General features: G+C 46.9%; 1 long non-coding RNA gene across 1 annotated transcript; it reads right to left on the bottom strand.

Moving 5' to 3' along the window:
- Window positions 1-320: 320 nt before the first annotated feature.
- LOC126530655 (uncharacterized) lies at window positions 321-2,916 on the bottom strand. The gene is made up of 3 exons (XR_008612138.2): window positions 2,786-2,916; window positions 2,367-2,543; window positions 321-390 (listed from the first exon to the last, which is right to left on the bottom strand). It is a non-coding gene; the product is annotated as an uncharacterized lncRNA (long non-coding RNA).
- Between the last annotated feature and the right edge of the window lie 6,410 nt (window positions 2,917-9,326).

Here is a 9,326-nt window from a genome sequence, read left to right as displayed (position 1 = left end):
CCTCCAATATTAACTGACTCTAATCTTTTTTTCCTTTTCCTCCCCCTTGACTTTGCTTCAGAAGCAATGCTTCCTAACGTATCCAGCCTACGACTGCCTGCTGAAGCCAGCGATGCTTCTGACTGCGGACTGCTGTGGTGTGCCTCAGAATCCTCAGGAACCAGAACTTCTTGAAACATCGGTGATTCAAGAGATTCCAAAATGTCCTGAGACTCCACAGACTCATGCGACGCCGAAGACAGAGTCGATGCTGGCGCTTGTGACTCTTCACTTGACGGTGATGGCACTTCAAGTGTCGCCAGATCGGAAAACTGGCACATTTTTGTTAAGATGTCTGCAGCACTTCCCTCCTCACTCGATGGGGGCACTGGTGGAAGGTTGGCGGACATCCTGCATGTGAGCGTAATAAGGTTTGCACATACTGTCAATGTGTAAATAATGTGCCAGTCTGGATGCAAAAATATATGAAGGCTCAAATCCGTCCACATTTGTTTTAGTGTGTGATTTTATTAGAGTACACTGAAGCTCTGAATCAGTTTTGTAGGGACAAAAGTGGCTTGCCTACACAACCAGAATGAACAGTTTCTGCATGCGCGTAAGTGTAGGTTTTGTATCTTTTTCTGTTTTTGCTTGTGATGCATTTAAGCAGTTCTTACGAGATCTGCATGCCTAAAGCCTAGTGATTACTTCTACTCAAAACAGTTTATGATATTTGGAATGTTTCAGTTTTGAAATAACTAGCAGGAAGCATTCCACTACATTTACTCAGTAAAACCACTTAATAAATTTCATGTTGAAAGACCTATGCTTGCACTTTCTAAACATAGAGTAGTACTACTGTTAGGTCTTGCTTTAGCATAAGGCTCTCTCCTGTTCTAGTTTTTCTACTTGAAACGTTCTTGGCTTGTAACTTTGTTTTCCTTTCACTTGTTTGTAAACTTCATCTCATTCTAAACTGTTTTCTTAACTGAATGTATGTCTAAACACAGTGTGAAGCTGTGTACGTAGTAGTCAGTGCATTTGTTGTTTGTATTTAGGAAGTTACGTCTAATAATGTTTGTCTTCTTGCCATCTGCCTTGTAAAGGGTGTTTTGGCCCAGCAAAGCTGACCTTAGCGAGCAAACCCTTCCAGATGGTTTCTTACAGCCAAGCTTTTTTTGCCTCTTCTCTGGACTTTCCTACCGCTGCTCCTACTGTCTTGCCAAATAGCTCGCCTCATACTGATATTAATGTAGTCGTTGAACCATTCTCATCCCAGCTGACTACTGGCTACTGTGTTGCATGAGTGACCAGTACTCGACGTAATGCAAATACCAATTAAAACAATGTAACTAGATCGTGGTTCTGGCATGTAAAATTTCAATAATCATTTTTTGCACAGTGCGAATGTTTTAAACTGGGTCATCTAGTCCTTCCTTAAAAATTTTGCTAAGCAGGAACAGCGTTCTCCACAAACATCGTGAAAGCTTCGCTTAAACCAGTAACCACAGCACCTGGGATCTGCAGAATAACCGCAGGCTCATAATTAGGTAAGGACACTGCTGAGGAGACACAAAAACAATTATCAGTTACACAGCTGACAATGTCAGTACTATGGCGCATTTATTCCTACAGCATGATGACACTGAATGAATGCCTAAGCAAGCTAGGTAATATTTGAGGGTCTGTGATGAAGCACCGATTTGAACACTGCTGGCAAGCAACAAAATGCAAAATTAAAACTGCATTGAAGTGCCCAAGGTACACGTGTATATAGCAACATTCAATACTCAGTTAAATACTGGCCATTGACTTGCACGCTGCCTTCTAGGATCAGTGCACAGAATAAAAAAAAACTACTTGCATGTTTTGCGTTTTGTTTTTGTGTGTGCATCATGCAAGCCCTTTTCTTTTTATTCATCCTGCTAATTTGTATGTGATATTCTCTGTACTTCTGTCTTATGCTTTATTGTTAGGTTTTTAAGTGCTATTTTACTTGTTATTTTGTACCTGTATTTCTGCTTTCTCTGCTCCCCACTGCAAAGCCAAACTGGCTTTGTGGGTACCTAAATAAATAAATATACAAAGCTATTCTTGTACTGCTTGTATGTCCCCTTACGGATCACATTTAACGAAATATGCGATAATCGGAGCGGCAATGCAGCGCAAATTTTTATCGCCAATTAGACAAAGCTGAATATAATGCATACTGTGCGTCGACTTGCTTGTGTAAGCACAATTTTGAGTCGATTCCCTTAAGTGCGGTGCATTGCCAGCTACAATACAAACATACGGCATCGCCTGTCAACGTGGTAAAGGGAAAGCACTAAAATCCCGTGTTTCATTTTTAACACGCCGGCTAAGATGGAAACTTCAAGATAACTTACGGTCTACACTCCATTGTGTAGCGCAGAAACATCATCTGGTCGAAAAACAGCCAGATGACGTCGTCGTGAACGTCGACTGGCACGGCGCGGCTCTTTTCTTTCTGAAACGTCTTCCCAGGTGCCGAAATTTATTCTCCAGGGACTTCCATCACTTCCGCAGCGCTGTGATAACGTCATCTGCACAGATGAAACGCGTTTTCGACATCTGCGAGTCGGCTGATGAGAGAGGCAGCTTATACCAGTGCCACACAGCTAGGCTTTCGATGGCGATCGAGCGCGATCAAATTTCTCGATCACGATCGGTTCTACGCAGATTGCGCGGTACAGGCAATCCTGATCACAAAATCCGACCCCGATCGGGCTCGATCGCGATTGAAACTGCTCCGCTATGACGCCCGTATAAAATTCCGAGCACTCACCTGTTCGGCAGCGTTGGGCATGACGATCCACGACCACCTCGTCAAGTGCTTGTTCTAGTGGCGCTTGTGTTTCGCCTGCTACCAAAGCGCAGGTCGAGCCTCAACGCAGGCGATCAGCGCTTCGTTGTTGATCGCCTCCATAACCTCTGTGCTCCATCGACACGAAAGCAGCAGCGACTCCCGGCGTCTCCGCACGATTCTGAAACTTCAACAACCTTTCCGAACCGCTGGAAGTGTACATGCGGCCCACGTGATGTCGGTGCACAAGCTGCCACTTCCGTCGCGTACGCTCAAAATGACGCCCAAGATCAAGACCTCCTTGACGCGCGCGTTTCCTGCGCGTCTGCCCTCTCTAGACGCGTAGGACAGGCGCGTACGGCCTCGCAGACGCGTGACGCGCAGCCAGGCGCGCACGATTCACCGCGTGTGGTTGGGCCTGAAGGCTCAACCAGACGTACGCGTTCCAATGCGCCCGCACGCGCCGCACCACGCCTGGGCGCGTACGGCGTCAGGCGCGGAGGCTGTTTCGCGTGTCGGCGCGCGGCGGCGTGGAGACCTACAACCGCTAGGATTTCTGCGCCCGCGCCGGAAGCTGCCGCTCACGTCAGTAGCATGACGCACCTCACATGACCACGGCGAGCCAACGTCACTTCCGGAACGACTCTTCGCGCGACGTTCAGGCAAGCCCGGGAAAGCTGCTTCAGCACCTTGTTGGCTGTGCGCGTTGAGATCGACGTTCTTCATGGCAGATGCGGAAATCTTCAGCCGTGACGGCTGCATTAACAATGAAACTTTGATCGCCGAAGTGCAACGTCGCCAACCGTTGGTACTGCTGGTACCGACGTCGCCTTCTCTTCAGCATTAGCAGCAACGTCATCATTTTTCATGACGAGCAACACTTTCTTTTTTTCTGGACAACGGTCTCATGATTCAACAGTTAGCACAAAGGTCGAAAGCTTGCAGCGCAGTTCGAGGTCTGACACACCGTACAACACGCGATGCGCGTAGCACACGAGTGATGCTATGCCGATGCTGCTGCAGGTTTTGCCGGGCTCACAATACTCATATTAGGTCGCAGTTGAGCTGAATGACCCACAAGGAGTCGTAAAATATGTTTCTGAAATATAAAAAAACAAGTTTTAAGCTAAAATTATTGTGTTTTCTTGCAATATGTAACACATTGCTTAACGTGGCCGTTAAGCGAAGGCTAGACTGCCTTGAACATGGCAAGCTAGCAACACTGCGCCGCCGCGACCAGACGCGCGGCTACGCGCGGCAACTCGTGCATCGTTTGGGTGCGCGCCCTCTTCCTCCGTCGGGCGCGGCGCGACGTCGAGTCAGCGCGGCGTGTGCGGACGCATTGGAACGCGTACGTCTGGTTGAGCCTTTAAGTTAGCGCGCTCCGAACTCCGAAGGAGCACGCTCGAGTGCGACGCCTTCGGACCTTAACTTAACGGCCATTTTCGCCGACTGTTTTCGGGTGCACGAACGTGCCGTCTGGCGAATGTTATGTTGTTTCCGCATCCGCTATTGCACTTCGCGCGCTTTTCGAAAATGGCCCCGCCGACCGTACTCCTGCAGTCCTTGTTAGACGATGAAGAGGTCGAAGTACTTGACGCGCGGCGACGGAGGCAGCAGCAGCGGCTTACGATGCGATGCAAGCTCAAAGCGCGCCAACACGTTGCCGATCTCGCCCGACAGCAGCTTCAGACGCCCCGCCCGGCAGCGCGGCGGCGAGAGGAACGAGTGGGCAAGGAGAACGGACTTGCATTGGTGGAAAGAGTAGGAAACACGTCATTTTCCCGGAAGCCGTAGCAGGCGTGCGCTCTCGCGCACCGTTTCGAGGATGGTGCACGTACAGCGCGCTCCGCAATCACGCACCGGAAGTCGCTTTTTAGCCGTTAAGCTTAAAAGAGCGCGCTCTGCTGGCCATAGAGTTAGTAGAACAGCTCTAGAGGAAAAGCTGGGCCGGAAAAGTGGGAACCTCTAGGGCGCCGCCCTGTTGCTACTGGTCAATGTGGCCAGCGCGATTACTATTGAAAGAGCTGAAAACAAGTACAGGTCACCGTATGCTTTGCCATCTAAAAACGCATACGTGAGGTTTTATGAAGGTGGTGGGTTAATATTGAGTTTACAGAAAGCGATCACTAAGTCCGTGACTTATGTAAACCACGAACTACGCATTCATTTAATAAAGGATGACGCGAATTTCGGTTTCGAATCTGTTTTTTGGATGCGTAGTAGTTTCGTACAAATTAGGTTTGACATGCGATCGCGCGTCGACATCGGACGCTATGGCACACTCGTGCCTTCTGTGCCACCGAAGCCCCAAAGTGCCCAGGCATATACCTTCACATGTAAGTAAACGAATGTGTCTCCTTGTTGAGAATATCACGCGAGTAGGCAGCTCTTGTGGGGCATCACAATCGTTTGAGAAGCGTCACAGTAGAGCATTTTTCTACATGCGGAGCGGCGTTTTTATTTGCAGGTTTCCCTTCAGTAGGAAATTGCTGGACAGGCGGACCAGCGCACCGGAATTGTACTGGCGAAGCCACAAGTAACTCAAAGAATCTGTTTAATTGTTGCACTTTGAACAATCATGCTTCTACAAAGGCCACAGCAGAAAAACAGCCTGATGCCGAGTATTTCTGTGCCACGAAGTAATCAAGAGGCGAGTGCCTAATGCGGACGAAATCGAGTGCATCGAGACTTAAAACGACAGAAAGCTGAGCTAGTTGGTAAGGATTCATTAGGCAAAACAGAGGTGAGGCGTGCAGACAGGACACAAGAGTAGAGAAGTGGGCGGCGCTCGTGTTGCATGTTTGCTTGTAAATACTCTATTCTTGTGTCCTGTCTGCACGCCTCACCTCCGTTTTGCATAACGAGTGTATCAACCCACATATTAATAGCGTAGGCGTTTTATTAACTGTGCAATATTTTCAACACTTCCTTGCATGCCATTTCATGTGTAATATCTTTTTTGGTCACAAATTTGTGCAGCGAATCTATTTGCATGATCGACTTCGGGCCTGTAGGTCCGTTCACTTGCACTTGATGCTGAGGCTTTTACATGTATCCATAAACTGCAGATATGCACATCAGATCCCTGCGAGCATTTTCAAAATTCAGTTATTTTAGACAACAGGCACATATGCAATACTGACATAATCTCAAATACCACTAAGCAGCTGGGACACATTTTTGTTGACCATACTCGCAGGTAAAATAAGTAGATTATGTGGACAGCTCCAGCTCATTTTCCTTAAATCAGTGTGTACAAGGGGTATGCAAAAATAATTTTTTTCTCGCGCACCGATTCTTTTGCTGTATAAGCAAGAGAACCCACCACGTTAGTGTTACGTATCTTGTACATCACACTAATAAGTGCTTTAATTTACCAAGTGAGATGAGTTAATTTTATGGATCATTCAGTCATATCACACTGCAAGCTGCATTCATCAATCTTCAATTGGATTTCGCATGAAACATGTTTCCCTTTTATGCAGATACGCAATGGCAAGGCCTTCTGTGTGTTCCAAAGGTAAAATTTAAGCTCGAAATTAAAGAAGGCATTTCTAGTCGGAAACAAGCAAAAATGGTGAATACAGAGTATCGAAGCCCAAGGTACAGAAATTATGAGAAGTGTCGAATGCTTTTAAGGAAAGAATGGTATTTGAAGATGCAAGATTCTTTAGTGGAAATCAAGCAAATCAGTATAGGTAGAATACTCGGAGAAAAAATTATGCGAGTAATGGGATAGCACACAATGGGTCAGGAAATGCGTTGTTTTTCTGAAAAACTAAAGCTGATGACTGTCATATCATGAGTCACTTTAGCATCATGAGACTGCTGTTTGATAAATTCAGAAACAAACCAAAAAGCAAGCCATGCAAAAATAAAAAAAAAAAACTATTTAATGATGCTCTCTCCACACTGGGATAGATAACAAGAAACGGATCACGTCTAATGTGGACATATCAGACACTTTGTGAAACACTTAAGGAAAAATTCAGTTTCGAGCTATGGCACTTGCCGCATAGATGTGGGGGGCCTTGCACCAATAGTAATAGTTACCACTGCATCTAGAAATTTAAAGCATTCATGCAGACAAGGATGATTCTTTATATTTTTGGCAACCACTTCAAATGCCTCCACTAAGTGTTACAATGCTGCACGCAGCCATACTAAGGATCTCACAGCAACACTTGCAGGTAAACAGCAAAAGCAGTCAAAGTGCTGGTGTATTCTGGACACTGTCTTTGAAAACTTTTAGGCAAGAACAGTGCAAGAAACAGACATAAGAACTGCATTTATTTCTATAATTCCCCATTTGAATGGCCTTTTCTTTTTCCTTTGACAATGCCTTCGCCTAGCCACAGCAGCTCCCTCATACAGACTCCGCAAGCCAAGAGGCCGTGGAGGCAAATGCAGGTAAGAGGCAAGAAGCAATAGCACTGGTATCGACATTCATCTATTTCTTTCCTTTTCTTTCGTTTAGGCAGCCAGCACACCTCGAACAGCCACCTTGACTGCGGGTGTCACCCTAGTCGCCAAGGAAACATTTGAGGGAAAGCGACAGGCAATGTGAACAGCCACTTCTCCATGTAAACGATACTCTTTCTCTCGGATGACTCCTACGCCTCGCCACGCCAGCACTCTTGTGCACAAAGATGCCGCGGAGGCACGTGCAGGTCAGAGGCAAGAAGCAGTGGCACTGGTGTCGACATTCACCCAATTTCTTTTTCTTACACTGAGGCAGCCAGCTCATCTCGAACAGCCACCTTGACTGTGGGTGTATCAGTAGATTCCTGTTGTACATATGCTCATAATAAACTTCAGTAAACTTGAACTTGATAATAAACTTGAAGGCAAATAGGACATTGATGCATTGTGTTTTTGAACATTTATTGTACACATACAATATATGTTATACTTTGCAGTGCTACAGAGCGTATTTTGAAGCTTCCCCTTATATTTTGCACCTTTAAATACGTATGTGTTGTGTGGCCCTCAATTCAGTTCATGTTGTAGCAGATGTTTTGTCTGTGTATCGCACATTGGCTTAAGCTCGTGATATCCACATACTTCTCTCACATATACAAAATAAAGTTCTATGTAGTCCTCAGTGTTAAAACAAAAAATGAAAGTAAACAATCCGATCGTGGAATTGTTTATTACAGTCATTCCTATGACAGCTAGTGACAAGTTGACAACTTGAACTGGTCAATCTGTCCATAGCCTCCTCTATTTTTCAAAAATAAAGGAGGCTATGATCCATCATGGCAAGGAATTGTATGTATACATAAAAAGGGGGGGGGGGGGTATGTGAGTGTTTGTAGTGGGGGGTATAACAGGATTAGGGCGGTACGAAAAAAATGTACCAACACCGTCCTCTAGACCCATTCCGTTAAGGTACCGTAACAAAGCGCATTAATATGATGAAGTTCATACAACCAACTCTGATATTACTACACACGCCAGGCGACGCGAGCTACATTTGCCATGACGCATTCGCGACTGCACCGGATGCCCTCCATATTATTCTCATTAATCGTGCTAACTGCACCGAGGCAAAAGAAAGATCATGGGCGCAGGTGCCTTTAAAGTATCTCGACCTTGCGAGGCACTGCTGCGCGTGCCAGGGGAGCTGTCCGTGCGAACACTCCCTGGCACACACCTGCCTCGGCGGCCCCAAACTGCTTCGAGCTTTGATCCCCCCACTGTCCCTTGGGTGCCCTAGAGTTCCTGTGCCGCCTGCTTTATTATAATCTCAGGTGCTCTCCTGAGACTTCCGTTTGTCGGCTACATGTGCCCTACAGCTGGATCAGTACTTATAATAATAAAGAAACTCGATCTATCGTCGCTACGATAGATCGCGAAAGCGGCTTTTGCAACATACCGCGCCCGTGCGAAGAGAATTACGGAACACCAACGAAGAATCTGACCACAGCTACGAGCTCGTAACCTCGTCGAGTACGTGACACTCCTGCAACAGGCATGACCGCTGAAAACCGCATACCGCCGGAAACTTCAACAGGATCATCCCTCGGTTGCATAACTGCCACCTGTACGGCCAACATGGACCACACCCACACCGTCCCGCAACATAGAATAAAGAACCAACTTATAAAGCCCAAACACACGGCTGCACGCACATATCACAACACCACTAGCGAGGCGCCATGCTGCTACGCTGCTACGGTTGCCGGATTAAAACTGACTACTGTCACCAAGTCTAGCAAGCGTCTCAGGAGCTGGCAACCTCGGCGCGTAGCAACATGGCGGCGCTCTTGCGGTTCCCGATTTTAATGCATGGGCCCTATGGGTAGCTTGTCCTCTAGAGTCAGTATAGTAACTCTATGCTGCTGGCTAGAGCGCGCTCGAGCGCCTTAACTTAACGCGCCCATTCGCTCGCCTGTGCAGCCGGTCGACTGCAGCGTCGCCCCCGCGGCACCAACGGGAACTATATATCTAGGTAACTTTTTGCCCTAGGGGAGCGTAGGTCCCTAGGTGTCGTGTAAATAACGCACCTAGCTCCTGA

This window comes from Dermacentor andersoni, chromosome 6 (assembly GCF_023375885.2).
Source record: "Dermacentor andersoni chromosome 6, qqDerAnde1_hic_scaffold, whole genome shotgun sequence".
Classification (NCBI taxonomy): Eukaryota; Metazoa; Arthropoda; class Arachnida; order Ixodida; family Ixodidae; genus Dermacentor; species Dermacentor andersoni.
The sequence above is the reverse complement of the archived record's forward strand: the minus strand, read 5'-3'. Positions and strand labels throughout refer to the sequence as shown.